This window comes from Dendrobium catenatum, unplaced genomic scaffold, assembly GCF_001605985.2.
Source record: "Dendrobium catenatum unplaced genomic scaffold, ASM160598v2 fragScaff_scaffold_133, whole genome shotgun sequence".
NCBI lineage: Eukaryota > Viridiplantae > Streptophyta > Magnoliopsida > Asparagales > Orchidaceae > Dendrobium > Dendrobium catenatum.
In genome coordinates, this window is record NW_021318595.1 from 9,885,197 (window position 1) to 9,904,354 (window position 19,158).

Below are 19,158 nucleotides of genomic sequence, written 5' to 3' on the forward strand. Positions count from 1 at the left end.
AAACAAATTTTATATATATATATATATATATATATATATATATATATATATATTGACACATCATCAAAAAATTATCTTGATCAAGCATGAATCTTGAGACAAAATCTAGTTGGAAACATTCGAAATTAAAATTGGGCCATCTAAACTCTGATTTTAGCGAACTTATGGTCAAACTAAACGTCTAAAAAATATGAACTTAACGACACCAAATTCAAGTCAATCAGAGTCCAAATGCGTCAAAATCAAGGACCCAAAGTGCTATTAGAAGGTTCAAACCATAATTTGGATTACCAAATGATTTCCAAATGTGACATGCTTTTCGTCGAATTGAGAAGCTCGACGAGAGAAATCTAATGATTTTAAGATCAAAAAATTATAATATCATTAAGACATTTAAATGCCCAATAAATGGTCCATGATTAAGGGATTTAACATCGGCCTTCCATCCAAACCACTCCCAGCTTACACTTAATCTTCCACCTATTTACAAACCATCCCACTCTAGAAAATCTATAAATAGGACCCCTACTTCTCATGAAAGGGAGACCCAAGCATGGAATGAAGAAAGTGATCAAAGATCTCTCTTGCCTTCTTGCTCCTCCTTGACCATCGCTCGGACTTCCAACAGACCACCACTTGACGTTGAAGTTCTACCGGATCACCAACCAATGCCAGAGTTCTACCGAACCACCACATGATGCCAGAGTTCCACTAGACATTCGCCTGGCGCTGGACTTCTATCAGGACCACCGCCTGAAGTCGAAATTTGCAAGACCACCACCTGACGTTGGAGTTCTGCCGAACCACCGCTTGACGTCAGACTTTTATCAAGACCACTATTTGACACCGGACTTCCGCTAGACCACCGCCTAACACCAAACTTTCATCAAGACCACCGTTTGACACTAGAGTTTCACTAGACCACCTCCCAATACCAGAGATTCGTCGGACCACCGTCTGATATCATACTTCAGTCAAGACCACCACTTAACACTAAACTTCTATTTGGACCATAATTTAACGCTAGAGTTCCACAGGATCACAACCCAATACCAGAGTTTTGCCAAACCACCGCCTAACACCAAACAACTATCAAGACCACCACCTAATACTGAACTTCTATCGAACTATTACACGACATAGGAGTTTTGCCAGACCATCTCCTGACACCAAACTTCCTTCAGGATAATCGCCTAATATCTGACTTATGTTGGACCACTGTCTAACACAAAACATCTATCAGGACCACCACGTGACATCAGACATCCACGGGACCACCGCCTGATGTCAGAGTTCTGTTGGATCACCTCCTAATAGCAAAGTTCCGCCTGAACACCGCCTAAATCTGGAGTTCTACCAAACCACCACTGAACCACCGACTAAGGCCCAAATTTTTACCGGACCACCAATAGAAATCAGAGGTCCACCAGACTATTGAATAACACCCAAACTTCCTCCATACCACCACTTTTGTACTATGGTCTTTCTGACCCCTATCTCCTATCGACTTTGGTCCTTCTAACCTCCATTTCCTACTATAGTCTTTCATACCTCCATCGCTAGATAATGGTCATTTTGACCCTTGTCTCCTACAGGTTACAGTCCTTCTAACCTTTGTCTCTTACTACAGTCTTTAAGACCTCCATCGCTAGATAATAATCTTTCAAACCCCTATCTCTTACCGACTATAGTCCTTCTGACCTCCATCGCCTACTATAGTCCTTCTGACCTCCATCATAAGATAACGGACTTTCTGACCCTTGTCTTCTACTGACTATGGTCCTTCTGACTTCAATCGCCTACTATGATCCTTTCGAACTTCATTGTCAGATAATAGTCTTTCTAACCACACTCTCTCACCAACTACGATCCTTTCGACCTCCCTCGCCGGATAATGATCTTTATATCCACTATCTCTTGCCGACTATAGTCCTTTTTGACCTCCCTCACCAAATAATGGTTTTTTTTAACCACTATCACCAGACTATGGTCTTTCTGATCTCTATTGCCTACCAGACCACTACTTGACACCAAAGTTTCATCGGACCACTGTCTAACAATAAACTTCCATCAAGACCATCGCCTGATGCCAGACTTCTATTAGGACTACCACTTGATTCCAATCTTCCACTGGACCACCATTTCACACCAGACTTTTGTCAGGACCACCGCCTAACACTAATCAACCACCCAATGTTGAAGTTCCATCAGACCATTGCCTGATACTAGATTTCTGCTAAACCAATGTCGGACCATCAAATGATGCACAAACTTTCTCCAGACCACCAAAAGAAGTCAGAGTTCCACTAAACCACCTAATAATGTCTGGACTTTCGTTAGACCACTGCCTTAGTACTAAAGTCTTTATGTCCCCTATCTCCTACTGACTAGTCCTTCTGACCTCTACTGCTTATAATGGTCCTTCTAACCTCTATCACCATACAATAGTCTTTCTGACCCCTTTCTCCTACCAAATACGGTCCTTTTGACCTTTATCACCTACTACGGTCCTTTCTACCTACATCACTAGATAATGCTCTTTATGGCCCCTATCTCCTACCGACTATGGTCCTTTTGACCTATATCACCTACTATGGTCCTTCCGACCTCCATTGCTAGAAAACAATCTTTCTAACCCTTGTCTCTTACTGACTATGGTCCTTCCGACCTCTATCACCTACTACAATTTTTTCAACCTCCATTGCCTACTACGGTCCTTTGGACCTCCATCGCTATACAATGATATTTTTTATCATAGTTTCCCACTAATTATGATCCTTCTGACCTCCCTCACTAGATAATGGTCTTTCTGACCACTATATCATGCTGACTACGGTCTTTCCGACCTCCCTCACTAAACAACGGTCCTTCTAACCAAAGTCACCAGACTAGAATCTTTTCAACCTCTTCCTTATATGTTAACATCATCGAATAGTGCTCTGAAATATAATCTCAGATAGGTCATACATCCTTGGTGGATTCTTTCAACCTCTTCCATACATGTTAAAATTATATAGTAGTGCTCTGATATATAACCTCAGATAGGTTATACATGTTTAGAGAATTTCTCGACCTCTTCCATATTGATTAATATCATAGAGTAGTTCTATGACATATAATCTCAAATAGGTCATACAACATTGGTAGATTCTTAACTTTAATATAGTCAAATATCCCTAGTGAATTCAAGTGACATCTTCTTAATTACACATTGATGTATTTCATATAACTTCTTCTTCAAGGAAAACTTATAACCTGATCATTATCGGGCCTCCACTTAGTTAATAGTATTAGTATGTTTCTAGACTACTAAGAGGGTACAGTACTTCGACCCCTTTTTTCATGGATGCCTAATGTTTGTACATGTGGGTGTGGATGCAGACTACTTCTAAGAAAGTATGACTATACTACGACCATCATCATTGAAAAGTTTATATAGGTTGTTAGACCTAAAGCTATTATCTCAAGGCTAACTAAGAGGGGGGAGGGGGCTAAATTGGTTATTTTAAAAATTCTTGGTAAATTTTACGAGAACCATTTAATAATTTTCACAATTTGATTTTCTTTAAAATAAGCTTTTCAACCACAATAATAAACTGCTAAAAATAAAATACAAAAATGTAAAATGAACACTATAATTTATAGTGGTTCGATCCAACAACACTTACTTCCAGTCCCTAAAGAATCCCTTTTCAGGTATTACATTATTACCAAAGTTACTCTCCTTTTGCCCCCACAACAAGGTGGAGAAGCCTTTACAATTTTTCTCTCTTCCACCAATCCACGGTGCAGCAGACTATCGTCATCCTTTCATACTCTCCAAGTGTCGGCAGATTACCATCATCCTTTTACACTCTATAATTGTTAAAAGAGTACCATCATCCTTTCATACTCTCCAAGTATCGATAGAGTATCTTTTTCCTTTCACACTCTCCAAGTATCGGCAGAGTACTGTCATATTTTCACACTCTCCAAATGTCGATAGAGTACCCGCATCCTATCACACTCTCTAAGTGTTGGCAAAGTATTGTTATCCTTTCACACCCTCCAAGTGTCAGTAGAGAACCGTCATCTTTTTACACTCTCCAAGTGTCAGCAGAGTACTGTCATCCTTTCACACCCTCTAAATGTCGATAGAGAACTACATCTTCTCCAAAGATCTTCTTTAAGCAACTAGAAAGAAGAAAGGAAGAGAATTGACACAAAAACAAAAGAGATTCTTACCTTTGAGTAACCTTATGAACCCTTCACACTCCACTTACAAGAACTCTCTCTCAAACACTCTCCCAAATTACCCTTTCACTTGCCCTCAAAGAAATCACAAAGACAAGATTCGTCCAAGTCAGTTTTAAGGACCTTTTATATAAAAGATATGAAAAATTGTCCATAAACCTGAAAATTTTAATTTTTACCATCAATGATCGTATAGTACAATCAACAATCATCCCAGATGAAAATATTAAAATTTTCTCGTACGATCCTGTATAAACTATTTTTGTTCAAGCCTATCATGTAGTACAATATATATATTGTATAGTACAAGCAATTATCAAAAAATTTCTATTCATCTGGATGAAAAGATACCCCATAATTTCATACTCTGGATGTCCTCTTTACGAAATCTAGATCATCCAAGATGAACAATTCAAAAAATTTAGTTATTCATATGGATGAAAATAATTGCAATATTTTCGTACTCTGGATGCGTCTATACGAAATCTATATTATCTCAGATGAATAGTTCAAAAAATTTATCTATTTGTATGGACAAAAATATTCGCAAAATTTTCATACTTTTGATGTCGTCTTTACGAAGCCAACTTCGTACAGTGTGAACAGTACTGAGAAACTTTTTCTCATCCATGCTTTGATTAACTACTTGCTAGAGGAAATAACTAACTAAATCATCTCATACGAATTAAAACTGTATAATGTAATTAGTTGAAAAATTTACAAGTTCTTAACACTCCCTAGTGTGTGTGTGCACTGTTACTCAATTAGAATCACTCTCTTAGACTAAATAAAAGTGTAAAATATAAACTCCAATTACAATGAATCCTAAACTAATCTGACTTGAAGTCTTCAATAATCTGGAGTATGATTTTCATGAAATATTAGTACACATAAACAACAAAATTAATATTTTCAATATATGTTAGGAGAAATAGTAATCAAAATTATAATATTTGAAATCGTAAAAAATACACATGATACGAAACATAGTAATGAAAACTAAGTTGCAACAATCTCCCCCTTTTTTATGATGGCAAAACAATTATTATTTGAGTTAACATTTAAACAAAAATTTCTCCTTAGCTCCCCCTAAATGAATGACAATTGTAAATCAAGGGATTCCCATGAAGATTAATAGCCCTAAACCCTAAAAGAAAATAAAATAAAAAAGAAAAAATAAATTCAAACAAAAATACGAACACAAAACACAAACACGAACGAACACTCAAAAACATAGCATACACACAACAAACACAACAATCAAATAATATTATTACTCTAAAATAATTGGAACATAAAGTTAGAGAGAGAATGTCTGAGTAAACCATTGGAATTTCACAGAAATTTCAAATTTGCTTCTTCGTGGGAGTTGCGGAGAACTCATGGCGGCAGATGTTCGTCAACATCCTATGTCGGTAGAACATAGGAAGATCGTTGCTTTTCTTCTAGGGCTCTGGCGGCCCCAGCTCGATCATTTTCATCTTTGCTTCCTGCATTTGGAGATGTGATGTCTAGGCTAAATCAGATTATCAAAACTAAGGGAAAATCTGGTATTTCCCTAGTTATCAAAGAAGGTGGTTTTTTTGCAAAGAAAGATCCAGAGGTTTTTGGCAAAGGGAAGAACGTTATTGTTGAAGATAAGGTTAAGAAGCTCAAGTCTGGAGCGGCATTTACGACAAAGGAAGGGTTTGAGGCATCCCCTTCTATAAGACCTGTGATTGAGAAAATTATTCCAGTTAATGGAATTCCTAATTTCGGGAAGCTGGATAGAGTAAATCCAAGCTTTATTGAAAATTCAAGTCCAGATGAAGGAAATGTAACAGGGAAACTGGAAGATATCTCAAGTAACATGGAGAAGCATCAGGAACCTGTCTTGTAGGAGAAAGTGTTCTTTTCTGATTTATTGAAGGTAAGAAATGTTAAATCGGATGATATGGGCAGCTGTATGGAGTTTGAACCATTTCCTGCTAGAAGTTCTGATGCAGCTCATGCGAGTGTATGTAAGAAGAAAGAAAACATTCAAGTTTTAGAACTTCAGCTAGGGGAATTCTTATCTGAAATTTGAATGACTGTTAGATTGAATGAGAAGAATGAAATGGAAAATGCAAAAAGACTGATCAACTCACTGGTTAATTAAACGATTGGAGGAGATGCTCCATTGTCGGTAATCAGTTCAGAACTCAGAAGAAAACGGTCTCAATATGGAAAATTTCATCTCACCATGCTCAGCATGAGCTGGGTGCTTTGTTCTTTTTATGAGCCGAAACATATGGACTCTGTTCTATCAAATGGGTTGTGCTTTATCAATGGAAAAATAATTGGGATGGACAAATGGTCCCAAAGCTTCTCACTAACTTTACTTAGAGTATTGAAAGCCCCGATCTAGATTAGGCTACCAAACCTTCCTCTACACTGCTGGGACAATATAAATATCTCTAGAATTGCATCAATGGTTGGAAAATCATACTTACTTGAACGGAATATGTTTCAATGGGGAAGAAGAGAGTTTGGATGGGTATGTGTCCAAATTAAGCTTGATGTGAAGTTACCAATAGGAGTTTGGGTGGAAGGTATATCCATGAAATTCTATCAGAAGATAGAATATGAACGTATACCCAATTTCTGCTTCAAATGTGGATTAATTGGACACATCAAGGAAGCTTGCAGAGAAGGTGAATTAGATTCCAAGCTTCAAGAGAAGACAACTTCTACTGTAATTCCATATGTAGAGAGAAATGTACATAATAAAGTTGATGATAGTGAGAACAATGAAGCAGCAGGCTATGGTCCACGGTTGATAGTAAACTGTGGAAGAAAGAAGGCTAGAAGTAATTTTACAAAAGTTATTCAATGACCATTGAATAAAATGGTATGGAGAAGATCAGATGTTAAGAAAATCAATGATAAAAAGTCAATTATATATGAAGATGTTATTCTGGGTACAAATGATGTTCCAGTTTCTAAAATCCTGGATCCTGAAGCAAATGGAGATAATTCACGTCGGGATGTCAGCATTGGTTCTCCTAAGGTTTCTGAACCAGATAGGAGGGAGAGTATTATCATTCCATTAGTTGAAAATAGATACAATGTACTAAGTGTCCCAATTGAAGATGGGGAAATTATTCAGAACAATGGAGATGTTATACTGATTAAGGAAGTACCACCTTATGAGAATAAAAGTGAAAATTTGAATCAAAGTGTAGATTCCACTGGTAAATGCAAAGATGATGATTCCAGTTTTGTTAAAAACAAGAAGTCAAAGCAATTGAAGGATGTTGGGCCAATCAGCATTAACCCGAGTAGAAGAATGGAGATGGAAATGAAAGGTACAATGGGGAATTCTTCCCCAAGCCTACAACAATGAATTCTTTAGCATTCTAAAATTATAGAGGAGTAAGGAAAAAAGGTGCTTCTCTATTCATTAAGGAGTTTGTTAAATTGCATAGTGTAATCTTTTTGGGGTTGTTAGAGACCAAATTGTCTTCATTTTATATTAAAGAAGTAAAGTTGCTTATTGGTGATGGTTGGGATTATGTTATGGTGCATTCGAATGGGTTATCAGGTGGTATTATAGTCTTATGGAATTCTCATTTGGCTGATTTTTCCATGGTTGATTCTTCTTACCAATGTATCATAGGAGATATATCAATTAACAGTAAAGGTAAATGGAGGGTTGCTTCGGTGTATGAAAGTAAAGACATGCATAAAAGGAGAGAGCTTTGGGAGATTTTGGAGTTGCACTCTATAGAAGAATATCCAAGGGTGGAAGGTGGAGACTTCAACTATCTCACTTCCAAGGAAGACAAGAGAGGTGGGAGAGGATTTCTATTTGCACAAGGGTCTAAAGAAATGAAGGCTTTCTTTACTAACAATGATTATCATGAGGTAGGATTTATTGGCTCTCGGTTTACTTGGTGTAACAATAAGTTCGGAGGGGCTCATATCTTGGAAATATTGGACAGTTGCTTCCTCAACTCTATGGCTTTAAACTCTTCTTCTCATTTGGTTGTTAGACACCTGGCTAGAATAGCTTCTGATCATAGTCCAGTTATTCTCAACTTCCTTGAATTTATACCACCTTCTAAGAGGATCATTAAATTTGAAGATGTTTGGGCATCTTATCTGGCCTCTTTATCTGTGGTAAAGGAGTGGAACAAATCTTATATGGGTAATTACTCTCAAATATTGAACTCTAAGTTTAAAAGAGCATTAAAATCTCTTTTCTTTTGGAGCAAGGCTAAATTGAAAAATTTTAACCTCTTGAAAGAAAGCTTAATGGAAGATATTTTGAACTTGCAAAACTAAGGAATCTGAGATAGGATGGCTAACAGATGAAGAGTGTTGAATTTTGAAAGCAAAGGTAATTGAACTCAATTCTACCATGGCTTGGTTGAATGCTTGGTGGAAATAGAGTGCAAAGGTCAAATGGTTGGCTGATAGTGATAGTAATTCAAAGTTTTTCCACTCTTTTGCTATTGCAAGAAGGAGCTCGAACAATATTGTTAAAATAAAGGATGATAATGGAAATGTGTTGGAAGAGCTGGACCAAATTAAAGAAGTAATTCTTCAGTTTTTCAGGCATAAATGGAGACAGAGGAATTGTACAATGGAACGATGGCCTTTTCCTAGGAATACCTTGAATGATGAAGACAGAAGATTGCTATCAAGGGAGTTCTTGGTGGAGGAGATTGAGGTTGTTCTCAATCAATTGGGAGGTAACATTGCCCCTGGTTGTGATGGCATTTCTTATTCTTTTATTCAAGCTTACTGGAACATTATCAAAGTGGATTTTGTGAATGCTATTAATTAATTTCTTTGTCTTGGTGAGATGGATAAAGATTGGAAAGATACTTTAAGTGTTCTTATTCAAAAAGTTTCAAATTCAATGTTACCATCAAACTTTAGACCCATAAGCTTGTGCAATTCAGTTTACAAGATGGCTGCAAAAGTGATTTTGAACAGGTTAATTCCAATTATCCCTCAACTCATCTCGGAAGAACAGGTTGCTTTCATCAAAGGAAGATCTATCTTGGACCATGTGTTGGTGGCTCAAGAGTTGTTTCACAAATTCAGGTATTCCAAGGCATCTAAAGGACTTGTTTCTTTTAAAATTGATATGGAGCAAGCATATGACTCAAGGAGTTGGATTACTCTTAAAAGTGTTTTAAACTATTTTGAATTCCCTGCTATGTTCTCAAAGTTAATTTTGGAATGTGTGGTAGAACCAAGATTTTCTTTAATCATTAATGGTAAATTATCAGAATGGATAGGAGCTAAGAGTGGATTTTGCCAAGGGTGTCCCATGTATCTTATTCTATTCATTCTATGTTCCCAACTCCTTTCTAATGCTTTTGCCCAAACCTCTATTGGCATTAGCATTTTTTTGAATGGTCCACGAGTATCTCACTTATTATATGCAGACGATGTTATAGTTTTCTCTGAAGCTAATAAGAAGGTGGCAATTGAGATCAAGGGCATTCTTTCCAATTTCAGCAAATGGACTGGGCAATGTATCAAAATTAACAAATCTTCCATTTTTTTTGGTAAGATTGTTAATATAAGGAAAAGGAAAATCATCACTCACATTATGGGGTTCAAAGAAGTAAAAGAGTTTTCTTATCTTGGTATAAAGATGGCCTTAAGGAGATTGGTGGCCATTAATTTTTATTTTATTATTGAAAAAGCTCTAAGGATGCTCAACATATGGGGAAGCAAATTCTTATCATTGGCTGGCAAGCTAACATTGATTAAATCGGTCATTCTATCCTTCCCAAATTTCTATAGTACACATTCTCTTGTTCCTATCCGTGTGCTTAAAGATATTGACAAATTGTGTAGGAGTTTCCTATGGAACAAATCAAATGTAAAGGTGGTAATTCATTATGTTAGTTGGGGTGAATTGTGCAAGCTATTAACGTGGGGAGGACGTGGTTTATTTTTGTCTGCATCTAGAGTGGCACCTCTTAAAGCTAGATTGACTTGGAGGTATTTGTAAGATAAAGGCTCACTCCGGCATAAAGTTTTAGCTCCAAAATATGGAACCAAAGTTGAAATTGAAGATAATAAGAAAAGCTCCTCTTCTTCATGGAAAATAATATATGATGGAGGAAATGTTCTCATTCCATTTGTGAAATGGAACATTGAAAATGGATCTTCTATTGACATCTATAGAGACAAATGGATATTAGATAGAATCATCAATGAATGGCCAACTTTTGTAGTGCCTCAATGTGATGAAGATCTAAAGTTGGAAATATTTATTGAAAACAAAAAATGGAATGCTGCTGAATTGATGCATGTGTTTGGGAATGATCTGATGGATCTCACTACAAATCAACATTAGGTCAAATCAACAAGAAGATGAGAGGGAGTTGATATTCCAGAATTCAGGAAGAACTATTCATGGAATGATTTTTGAATTAATGTATCAACCTCAAGGTGATTTCAGATTTCATGATTGGAAAAAAAAAAGTAAACGTTAATCCTCGGGTAGAGGTTTTTTACTGGAGATTATTTAAAAATGCTATCCCAACTTATCAATTCCTAGCTCATAGAAGATTACAAGTTGATGAAGTATGTCCAAGATGCTCAATTGGCATTGAGGATATGGAACATATACTTGTCAAATGTAACAAATTGAAAGAGGTGATTTCATTGTTAAACAAATGGGGATTTGGAATTCTCGTGCTCAAAAGCTTTGATGAATGCTTCTATTGGATGGAATCAAGTGCAAAAGAAAAGGGTATGCTCTAAATTTATTTTGTAATGTCGTGTATCTTTCATGGAAGGCTATAAACAAAATGTTACATGATGGAATGGTTGAAAGTGCAAATTCTATTGCTGCAAAAGCTGTCAGTATGTCATCATTTTCTAAATTGGTTTTTAACTTAACTTCAAAAAGATGAGATGTTAATCAGCCTTTTAGGCTATCAAACATTTGGCATCCCCCTCCACCCAAATGGTTAAAGATCAATGTAGATGCTTCTCTTGGTTCTTCGTACATATCAGGCATTGGAGGTGTGGTTCGAGACTGCAAAGGAAGGTTCTTGTTGGCTTTTGGCAAATCTTACATTCACTGGGACATTTCTCAATTAGAGATGTTAGCTATCAAGTCTTTGAAAGAAGTCATCAAAGATTGGATGTTCAAATATAAGGGAGTAATCATAGAAGGTGATAATTCAAATGTAATAAGGACTCTTCATCATGCTATGCTTGATAGTTTCAAGGAGATGGAAGATTTAGAATTCTTTAAAGAATTTAACTATGTTATTTTCAAATACATAGATAGAGGGAGTAACAAGTTACCTGATATGTGTGCTAATATTGCTCTTGTTAGTAATTTTATTTGGGAGGATTTGTGTTTGAATAAGATTCCTCCTTATTTTGTTAGGATGTTGAAGGAGGAATAAAAATTGTAGTTTGCTTCTTTATTTTTCTAGTAATGCATTTATTGCTCTTTTCAAAAAAAAAATTATTACTCCCTTTTTTGACAACAACAAAAAGGCAAGTGGAACTTGAAATAAAAGGTTGCAATAAATAAACCAATACAATTGATCTAGAAAAAGAATTTTAAACCAAGTGTAAATATAATATTAATTTCAAATTTTTAAATAAAAAATAACAAAGAGAAGAAAAGTCAATTAAGGTCATTATACAAGTTAGACAAATTAAATGAAGATGATTATTACAAAAATGACGAAATGAAGATTAGTTAACTTTAAATTTAATATACAAAATGATTGTTAATTAGATTAATTTAATTTAGAGATTAAAAGATGGCGGAAAGAACTCAAAAAAAAAACTTTCAAATGGCGACATTGAGCATTTTATCTAATATTTGTGGCACACTTTATGCATCTTTTCTATTTGGGCTAATTTTTTGCCTCTTTTCAATTTGTGAACCATTGTGCATTCTTTCGATTTTGGCACACATTGTGCATTTCTTTTTTATTTACTTTGTGGGTCTTTCCAATATCAGTAATCTAAAATCAAATTTCACTAATAACAAAAATAAGCATATTGAAAAAGAAATTAAAAAATAATAAGACATCAATCTTATAACATTTATATGTTAGATGTTGTTTGTCTAAAAGAGCATGAAATTGATATTCTTATCTAAATCTTGTTAGAATTTTAGCTTAAATTTTTGAAATATTAGATTTTCTTAAGGAAATTAATTTTTAAAGTAAAATAATTTATAGCTTATTTTAGATCAATTTCAAAAGATTTTTCGTATTAGGCATACTAACATTTCAAGAAGTAAGATGCAAACACATATCTCTAAAACATGACATTTTTTCATTGATATCAAAATGATCAACTACATTCATTACATAGATATCAATTAAAATAAAATACACAATATCATCACATAACAACATCAAACAACAAACACAACTAACATGAAAGAAAAATATCGTCACATTACTCGCAAAAGCCTGGTAGAAACAACAACAAAGAAGTACATCTAGAACTCCAAGGGGCCCTGGTCTGGAGGAAGAGGCTGGTTGAACACTGAAAAGAAGCTATTCATAATACCTACATTTGTATTTATCACATCAAATTGGCCACAGATCCAACCCATGTTCTCCTGGTTCTCGCATCCTGTTGATTTAAACAAGTCTCAATTTGATCAAAATGTTGATCAAAGTGAGTCTCCAAATGATCAAAATGTTGGACCATCTCCTAAAAGTAGTTTTGAATAGGTCCTTATACAGGTGATGGAGCTCCCCCTTCTCCCTCAGTATCATCACTAGAACTCTAATCGCTCCCAAATAAAGATAAAAAAGAAGCATCAGTAAAGTAGAATTGTAGTTCAGTGGGAGGATCAAAATGAATCAAATTGTACTTCTTTTCAAGGATATAGGCAACAAGATGTCCTAAGGCCATATTCTTTTTTCTCTTATGATGTGGAAGACCAATCTTAGAAATGTCATATAGGTAATCCAAAATGATTTTGGCTTCATCAATAGGTTTTTCAGTCATAATAAGATATGTGATAGTAGATAGGAGTGGAGTCATATTCACTCAATCACTAGCTTTAGGAATAATAGAAGTTCTTAAAATGTGCTGGATGATCCGGGCATTTTGGTTTAAGGTATAGACTCGATCTAAATGATTGACTTGAGAAACACTTCTAAGAAGTTTGTTAATTTCAGACCAGTCAAAGTCGGATCTAGATGTTATAGTGTGTGTTCTAATCCCTTAGGTTCTCAAGTGCAGGAAGTTGCCTAAATCTTCTTTGGTAATATCTACATGCCGGCTTTGAACATAGGAACTTATCCTAGAGTTATCTTCACTGACTCTCATGTTGGCTAAGAAATAATAAAAGGTTTCTTTATGATATACATAGATAAGAACGAGAATGAAGGATAGTTAAGTGGGGGAGAATAGAGGCATTACAGAAAAATGAAGATCATCTTGGATAAGCATTCGAGATGGGGTGATCTTCGCAGCAATGAACCTAAAATATGCATCATCATGCTTCTTTGACAAGAAGTTAGAATCAATAGCAAAAGAAGAAGAAGAAGATCCTTTAGAACCTCGAGGATGTTTGCTAGAACTGGCCATTTCCTAGACAAGGGTTCTAGAGAGTTTTGAAAGTAATATGAAAGTGAATGAAAATGATTTTAAAAAATTCTATATAAAGAAAAATGGCAAATCATACTGTAAGAAATTTTCTTTGTATGTATGAATGAAAACTTCCAAAGATGAAACGACTTTTCATAAAATATTATTTTTGAGGCATCCTTTCGTACAAGCTTTTTGACCACTCGATCGTACAGATGAACATGTGTTCATCTAAGATGATCATAATATTTAACATTATTTTAAAAGCGGTTAGGTTCATCCTCTATAGAAACTAACATCTGGATCATACAAATGAAAATGATTTCATTCAGGATAATCAATAATAAATAATTGAGCCAACTAGTAAAATCATCCCCACTCGTAAAGATGAACCCATGCAAAACATACCATATAATGATGTCATCATACAGTATGAAACCTATAAAAATCTAAGTTTTGCATCCTCAACTCTGTAAACTATCATTTATATGCTACAGAATTCATACATGATGAATATATATTCGTACAGTATGAATAGAACACAAAAAGAATACATGAAAATTAGGTAAACTTCTCAAAATCCATTAGCATGCTTCCAGTTTTAACACACACAAAATAAAAACAAGAAAAATAAAAACACATAAACAACAAAATAAACAACCAAAAATAAACTAAAATAAACACACAAAAAAAAACATATCAAGTTTGAAGAACTTTTAATTTTAAGCATTAAGATCAATCACAGCTAACCTTGTCCTTAAGGTGTTAAATGTGTCAAATGCTAGTAGTTTTATAAAAATATATGCAGATTGATTTTTTGTAATAATATGATTCAAATTAATTTCACTATTTGGCTACATTATCTCTAATTAAGTGATGCCTTATGTCTATATGTTTGGTTTTAGAATGTTGGATAGGATTCTTTGAAATGCAAATGGCACTAGTAATATCACAAAAAATAAAAATTATGCCAATTGTAAATTCTAAGTCAATTAATTATTATTTTAACCAAAGTACTTGTGCCACATAACTTTCTAAGGCAATGAATTCAGCTTCAGTAGTAGATAGGGCTATAGAATTTTATTTTCTACTGGACCAAGAAACTAAGAAATTTCATATAAATTAGCATGTTCTAGATGTACTCTATCGATCAACCCTACAACTTACAAAGTTTGAATCATAATATCTAATAATTTTAAATGAAGAGTTGTACTTAGGATATCAAATTTCTAAGTTTTGAATTCCTAAAAGATATCTCAAAATTCTTTTTACTGTTGTCAAATATGATTTTTTTTGGATCAGATTGAAATCTAGTACATAAACATAAACTAAATATTATATATGGTTTGCTAGCAGTCAAATAAAGTAATGATCCAATTATACCTCAAAATTTCTTTTGATCAATAAATTTTCCCTTAAGGTCCTTATCCAACTGAACTGAGAAACTCATTTGAGTAGCTACTGGTTTAGCATTGTCTATTTCATATTTCTTGAGGATGTCCTTAATGTACTTCGACTGATTAAGAAGAGTTCCCTCCTCATTTTGTTTAATGCTAAAACTAAGAAAATAACTCATATCTCCCATCAAACTCATTTTAAATTCACTACTCATTATTTTTGAAAAATCATCACAAAGATTTATATTTGTAAATCTAAAAATGATATTATCAATATATATTTGAATAATGAATATATCATCTCTTAATTTCTTTAAAAAGATAGTACTATCCACACTTCTTTTCACAAAAGATATCTCTAATAAGAAAGTGCTTAACATCTCATACCAAGCCTAGGTGCATATTTCAATCCATATAACGTCTTTTTCAATTTAAACACGTGATTTGGGAATTTATAATTTTTAAAACTTGGAGGTTGCTCAACATAAATATCCTCTTGTATAACCTCATTCAAAAAGGCACTTTTTACTCCATTTGATACAATTTAAATCCTTAAAAAAGCAAAGACTAACAAACTCCATTACTTTAAGTCTTGCTAAAGGGGCAAAAGTCTCTTCGAAATCAATCCTTTCAATTTAATTATACCCCTTAGCCACCAATCAAGCTTTATTTCTAATCATATCTCCTGAATCATTCATTTAATTTTTGAACACCCACTTAGTTCCAACTACACTTTGAACATTTGGCCTTTTAATCAATTCCCAAACATCATTTCTTACAAATTGATTTAACTCTTCTTATATGACTAAAATCCAAAATTCATTTGAAATTACTTGATTAACATTTGTGGGTTCAATCATTGAGATAAAGGTAGCTTTATTTATCTCTTTGTTAAGTCCATGCCTAGCCCTAACACCCTCGCTTTGTTCACCTAAAATCAATTCTTTAGCTTGATTCTTAAAAAATTTCCATTCTCTAGACAAAGGGTTTTCTTTTTCCACATTTTCTTTTAAATTTATCTTTTCAATTCCTTTGGAGTTATTTTTATATGATCCTCTTCTAAATTTGGCTATTCCAATATTTCAGATTCATCAAATACATCATATGTGGTCTTTTCAACTACCAATGTTATTTTGTTAGACACTCTATATGATTTTTCAATATTAGAGTATCCAAGAAAAATTCCTTCATCAGATTTTGAATCAAATTTTCCTAGAGTAGATTTCCATTTTATGAATGAACATCTTACATCTAAAAATACAAAAAATGTAAAAAATTTGGTGTTCTCCCCTTAAGAAGCTCATAGGGTATTTTATTCAATTTTGATCTAATATTCACCCTATTTAGAACATAAAAAGTTGTACTGACCGTTTCAACCCAAAAATATTTTAGAAGTGAGTATTCTGCCAACATGGCTCTAGCAACTTCAATTAATGTTCTGTTCTTTCTTTCGACTATCCTATTCTGTTGAGGGGACCTAGATGCTAAAAAATTGTGATTAATTCCTTTTTCTTTACAAACTTTCTCAAATTTTTTATTTTTAAATTCACCTCCATAATCATTTTGAATTGACAAGATTTCACATCCTAGTTTTTTCTGAATCCAAGTTAAAAATTTTCTAAATTCTTCAAATGATTCATTCTTATGAAATAAAAATTTAACTCATGTGAAACTAGAAAAATAATCCATAATTACAAATCCATATACTTTACCTCCTATACTTAAAGTGCTAACCGGTCTAAAAAGAACCGTATGAATAATCTCTAATGATTTGCTAATTCTAAGATCCTTAATGGAATAAAAAGAGGACTTCACCTATTTTCCTAGTTGACATGCATTATATGGGCAATCCTTAGTAAAGTCTAGTTTTGGTATTCCTCTCATAAGTTCTTTTTGGGTAATTTTTCTAAGATTTTTCATGCTAGCATGACAAAGCCTCCTGTGTCATAATCATGATTCATTAGAAATTATTTTCAAATAAAAAGTATCAGGAGATTTAATACAATTTAAACCTAGCATATACACATTATTTATCCTAATTCCTTGCAGTATATCATTTCTATTTTGGCTTAATATGTAGCTCATGGGAAAAACTTTAACATTATAACCCTTATTACACATCTGACTAATACTCAAAAGATTATACTTTAAGCCTTATATAAGTAAAACATTCTCAATGAAAAATTTATTCAAATTTCCAATCATACATGTGCCTACCACTTTCCTAGTGGCATTATCTCATAGTGTAAGCTTGCCTCCATTCCTAGATTCTAGTGATATGAATTACGTCGTATCTCCAGTCATATGCTTTTAACATCTACTATATAGGTACTAAATGCTCTCACGAAGCCTTATATGAGAGTGTTTTTATAAAATATTCAAACGTTAGTCTTGGTATTCCAAACAAGTTTCGATTCTCCTTTTGACAAAATTAAACTAGATACATGTATGATATGACTTTTTTATGCATTTTTGGTCTCCACACTAGATATTATTTTCTATGAATAGTGCAAGTGTGGGAGATGTGCCCAATCATGCCATAAGAAAAACATTTAACTCCAAGAAAAGGGTTTTTTAATCTATGAGAATAAAATTATCTTTTCCAAAGTTTTAAATTTTTAATCTTTCCATCAGGATTAAAAAATTCCTCAAGTGTGGGTGGAATCCTATTTTTCTCATATGCTTTCAATTGTGCTTTAAAAAATGAGTTTGTACTTTCCAACACAGCATTATCAACATTCAAATAGAGCTCTTTATTATCAGATTCATCCATAAAAGTTTTAAAATGTTTTTTTAAGTTTAGTGTAGGATAATTTTAATTGTTCATGTTGTTTATTCAATTCATCAAACTTATATAAAAGTTTTATGTGGTTATTATCAATTTGTACATGAACTTTCCTAAGGATTTCATGCTCTTTTTGTAGTTCAAGGAAATCTAAATTTTACCTAGTATGTATTTTCTTAAGTTTTTTATATGTTGTATGAATCGTTTTAGAAACATCAAATAACTCTTCATAAGTTAAGTCACATTCCTCTTCTTGATCTGTCTGATCAAGCTTGTCTGCCATGAAACATAAGTTAGTGACTTTTTCCTCTACTTTTGTTTCTAACAAATCTAAAGCTGAGACCGCCCAAAAAGCTCTCTATAACTTCTTCTTTCCCTTCCTAATATTTATTTTCTCCTCTACCTTATCCTAGCTAGGAGTGGCTTTAAGATTAGGGCAATTTGATTTGACATGTCTAAGTTTTCTGCATTCATAGTAAATAACATTATTAAAAACCTTAATATTTTTATGGAACTTACCCTTATTCCACTGTTGGCATCTCCTTTACTTATTTTTTAGAAAACTTTTAAATTGCCTTGTCACCAAAGTAATGTCATCTCCATCCTTAGGTTATGACTAATCACTCTCTGAGTCATCCACTTTCAATGCTATATTCTTTTCCTTTTGCTTCTCACCTGCATCAATCTGTCTTTGAGTCACTCCTTGCTCGTAAGTATTTAGTGATCCAAGAGGATTGTTAATGGAATAAATAGTTAAATCTTTAAACTCTATAATAACAGTTATTTTAGCATCATAAGTAGTAGACAAACAATGAAGAGTTTTATTCATTTTTTCTATATTCGTTAATTCCCTACCTAAATCATACAAAGAGGTGACTATTTGAGTAAAATGTGTGTAAATGTCAATGATTAATTCATTTCATTTCATACGAAACAGTTCATAATTATGCAACAAGATATTTAATCTAGATTGTTTCACTACATAGTCCCTTCATATATAATACAAAGTATATACCAAATTTCTTTTCGACTTTTACAGGTAGAAACATGTAAATTGTGTTTCTATTTTAAGTGCACAAAAGAAATTATTCAAATGTTTTGCATTTAACTAAGCTAATTCTCGTTCTTCTACAGTCTAGTTTGTTAAGATAGTTGCTATTTGAATGCTTTACA